This window comes from Vicia villosa, linkage group LG4 (genome assembly GCF_029867415.1).
Source record: "Vicia villosa cultivar HV-30 ecotype Madison, WI linkage group LG4, Vvil1.0, whole genome shotgun sequence".
Classification (NCBI taxonomy): domain Eukaryota; kingdom Viridiplantae; phylum Streptophyta; class Magnoliopsida; order Fabales; family Fabaceae; genus Vicia; species Vicia villosa.
In genome coordinates, this window is record NC_081183.1 from 73677990 (window position 1) to 73682623 (window position 4634).

Genomic DNA, 4634 nt, shown 5'->3' on the forward strand with positions numbered 1-4634 from the left:
GGGCCTATGCCCCAATCATTTCTTTCCTACTATGAAAAATAATAGCGGTATGATCCTTGTCGGTATTTATCAAGTATTTTAAAAGTTGAAAAGAAAAAAGAAGATGAGAAAGGGAACTAGACCTATTTTCTAATCTAATGTTGTTATTGTACGAGGGGAAATCCTAATGTTAACGTGGTAAGGAAAATACTCTAAAAGGAGCACGCAAATGGTATCAAAATAGGCCAAAAATATGGCCAAAGTGAAGCAACAAAGTCACACAAAAATTATACAAAAAAATAACATGAAAATGGTACAAAATCATAAAGGAAATGATTCAAGCGTTAGTGCAAAATTAACCTAAAATACTACTATTTTTATGGCATTTTTATGAAAGAGAAATGAATTCTAAATCAAGCAAAAAGGAGACAAAAAACCTAAATGCTACTAAGCCTAAACTAGTATTTTTTATGGACCTTTTTTATGTCATTTTTTATCACCTAAAACTTGAACAAAAGTTGTGATTTTAAATGTTTTTTTTTTATTATCTAAAAACATAGTAAAATAACTAAGTAAAAAAAGGCCTAAGACTAATCAACTAAGTGTGAGACAGGGGGTGAAATTGAAATTGGGCGCAGGCCCATCAGAACGAGGCCCAAGGCGGCCCTATTTTGTTGTTCAGTTTTCTACTAGCACACAAAAAGGAGGTATGATCGGGCTTAGGGGGTGTAGATCGCAATTTCGTAGACAAAGCCCAGCAACACTCAAACCAACTCAATTATTAAGATTTTATTCCACTTTTGATTATTCAGATTTATCATCATAATTTCTAATCAATGACCAATTAATCACATCACTAATCAACTTAATCACACTAATCTTATGCCAATTTAATGTGATGATGAAATGCTAATACATTAAAATTGAATAAATAATAATTGAATAAATAATAATTGAAATAGGAATTAGGGTAAAGTTATGTGGCTATTGGACTTACACGAGAATGAGAAACTCGTTTCCTCAGACTTCTCTCCTTTCTCCTCTCTGCGAACGGCGGTGCTTCCTCTTTGTCTCTCTTACGATCGAAGACGGCGGCGGCGCGTATGCTCCTCTCTCCATCGTTATCAATCTCAACCTCTTTTCTTTCTCAGGCGAACATAAGGGTGGCGGCCGGAATCACGAGTTATCACCTCCGATCGGAGCTCCTTCGACACCGTGATCGAGGAACTGAATCTAAGTTACCACATTTCTCTGCTTCCCATCTCAAGTTCTTTTCTCTCTCGATGCGTGTTGCTGTGACCTTAAGTGAGGATTGAAGGTTGGAGTTTTGCCGTTTTTGGTTATGCTCCAAGGTTCTTTTCTAATTCTCTCTTTTCTGTTATCGATTTTCATCCATTTCTGATGATTTTCCTCTGCTCTTTCTTTTGACTTCTGCTACGTTTTTATTGTGTATGTTGAATGTAATTGTGGTTTGAGGATGAAGGATCTATGGCGGTGTTTGAAGGTTTCTTGAAGATTGAACTTTCAGATTTTTTTTGTGAGTGAAGATTTGAGAATATGAGTCTGAGAGATGTAGAAGAATGTGAATTCTGAGGTTTAGCTCTGTTGATTAGAATTTCAGAGGTTGAAACTCTAACAACAATGGAAGGTGAGCTCTAGTGAGAGGGTGAGGGAATTGCAGAGTGAGGGAGATGGATATGGAGAGAATTGAGGGAGAAGAGAGGATTCAGGGAGGGAAGGATGAAGGAGGTGGTTATGGTGGTGGTGAATGAGTGTGTGATTGATGAAGATGATGAAAGGTTGAATGGTGCGTGAAGAAGTGAAGGAAAACAAAGTCCAGACCTGAGGAAGTGAAGCCAAGTTCTGATTTATAGAACCAATTCTCAGGTTGGTTTTCTCTGATTTTTCTCTTGAACTCTTCTCCTCTTTTCTGTTATCTGTTAGTTAGGAGTTAGTTAGACTCTGTTATAGCTGTTTTGAAGTTAGTTGAGAGGTGGTTAGGTTGTTACAAACTGTTAGCAGTTAGTTTGTTAGGACTGAATTCTATTGGAGTTTGTTAAGTAGCTGTTAAGAATTAGTTAACTGGAATGCTAGGTTTAGTTATAGACAGTTAGGGGTTGATTGAAATTGAGTTGACAGTTAGTTAAGAGGTTATGAAAACAATGCTGTTAGTTAGTAATTGATAGAAAATTTGGGGATTGGGAAGTGGGAGTTTATGTGATAGTATGGCTGGAATTTGAATGTGGCATTTTTGTGTGATATGCAGGTTATTTGGTTTGAATTTGCTCTGGTTCTTTAGTTCTCTTTTGAATTGAATGGTGATGATTTTTTCGTATGCAGGTTTTGTGGCAGCAGGGTTACATTGTATGAAAGTATGCACATGCTCATGAATGTGTGGGATTGTCATGGTATGTGGTTACTATGGTATGTGAATCTGTGGTATTAGAATGTTAGGATGGGATTAACTGTTAGATTTGAAGTTTATTTGAATATACGGTTAGGGTGAATGTATTGCAGGGGTCTTTGTTTGCTTTGATGTGGCTTGGCGTAGGGACTGGTTTTTTCTGTTAAATGTTGTTAAGGGTCAGTTGCAAAGTAGTTAGGATTTGTAAATTGGTTTTGCTTTGAATGTATTGATTGTTTGAATGTAGGCTGGTTAAGTGAATTGTGTGTGTATGGAACTGATTTTGGCCTGAACTGGATTAGGTTAGTATGATGGTTTTTTAGTTAAAATGGTGTTTGGTTTACTGTTTGTACAAAAGGTATGGATTATGAGTGATGAAATGGTTAATGTGTAGGTAATTTGAATGTGCAAAGTAAGCTTATGATGCTGATTTTTAAGGTTGATAATTACGGATGCAGGATTTAAGCTTGAACTTGGCTGGATGGTGGAAGGGTGTTCAAAGAATCATGAAGACAAGGTTTTGGTCAATGCAAAAACGGAAGAGTGACTTAGTGACTTCAAGTCTTGGTAGATTCAGGAATCATGGTCAAAGTCCTGAAATTTTTATGTAGTTTTGTGAATCCTTTTTGTATTTTGGTATTTGAGACATTTGGATTTGTAATGGGATTTCGGATTGAAATGGTATGGACCTAGTTTTTGATGTACTTTTGTGTATCTTGGAGTTTAATTGAATAAAACTCTTGTAACTTTGTTTTTATTTTTTTGTAGAGGATATTAGAATGTATTCTTGAATGGATTGTTGGGATGTAATGAATAATAGACATGGTTCATGAAATTGTAATGAAACGGTTTGGCAATGAAATGGTTCTTCTTTTTGTAACAATATTTGATATGATGTGATGAAGTAATGAAATTTTCTTCCTTCTTTAGATAGCCTTTGAATATGTTCTTCCCTCCATTTTGCTATCTCTTTAAATTCAAGAATGCATTTCCCTCCTCTTTGTTCAAAATTCAAGAATTCTCTTTTGATCTCCAAAACCTTAAATAGATACCAACAAGTATGATATGATGGAACTGAATTGTTCAAAATGGACTTGAGACAAAAAGGTCAATATGCCATAGTTGACTTTGACCCAAGGTCAAAGTTCTTAGCAAATTGCTTCCAAAAGGCTTGCATTAAGATGAAACTTGGAACTTCTTTTGCTCCTCAAATATAAACACAAATCCTCTAACCACAATCTGCCCTTGACTAAATCCACTTGAAATCTCTATACTTCAATCCAAGTCCTTAAATTAAATCTCAGAGCGAATGACTCATACCATAAGTGATAACCTGACCACTTTAATGAATATAATCCAAATGCTGAGCAAAAGTCTCTGATGATCATAAGGCCCACGCCTCAAGACTTATCTGATAATCCCAAGCATATAGAGAGTACTTTAATCCATGAATAATGAACACCTCTGTTGAATAAGTCTGCATAGTGTAGAGACCCTGGATATTGTGAAACCCTAGATCCCATGCTTTAGATGTTTATTTGATGAATGAATGCAAAGTGTTAGATGACCTAATGGAGAGATGCAGATGAATGCAAAAGTCTAAGCCAGGTAAAGGATAGGACAAATTTGGGGTATGATAGCTGCCCTTGTTTAATCTTCTTAAACTTGAAAATGAGATTGGCTTTAGCCTTTCGAACATTCAATGTAGAAAAGATTAAATACCCAAGACCCGGAATTTGTCCTCAAATGATGGTGTGATTGTTGTCTTTATTTTTTTGTTTTGATATCTGCTTGGGAAAGAGAAAATTTTTGTTTTTCTGGTGGAATGATTTACAGTGAGTAATTGGATTTGAATGGGTGTAGCTTGTAACGTGTTAACGGTGCCGATACATGGTTCTCAACGGAAATGGTTGTCGAATGAAACAGTAATTGAAAGATACAGGTTTGGCGGAGAGATAAGATATCACAGACGAGTGTCGAAGGAGGATACATACGAGCATCAAAAAGAAAAACACATGCGAGCGTAATACAGACGAGTATCGAAAGAAGGCACAGACGAGTCCCAAAAGGATAACACAGACGAGCGTTTGGATCAATACAGACGAGTATCGAAAGAAGATACTGACGAGTACCAATGACACAGACGAGTGTTTGAATCAAAATACGGACAAGTATTAAAGGGAAAATACACAGACGAGTATCGAAAGAATATCACAGATGAGTGTTTGAACAAAATACAGACGAGTATCAA

General features: G+C 36.1%; 1 long non-coding RNA gene across 2 annotated transcripts; it reads left to right on the forward strand.

Moving 5' to 3' along the window:
• The first annotated feature begins 940 nt into the window (after positions 1-940).
• On the forward strand, positions 941-3140 carry LOC131594901 (uncharacterized). Of its 2 annotated transcripts, XR_009281596.1 has the most exons (4): positions 941-1331; positions 1463-1866; positions 2320-2387; positions 2842-3140. It is a non-coding gene; the product is annotated as an uncharacterized LOC131594901 (long non-coding RNA). The 2 variants fall into 2 exon arrangements; XR_009281595.1 differs by having other exon boundaries at positions 945-1866.
• Positions 3141-4634: the final 1494 nt, after the last annotated feature.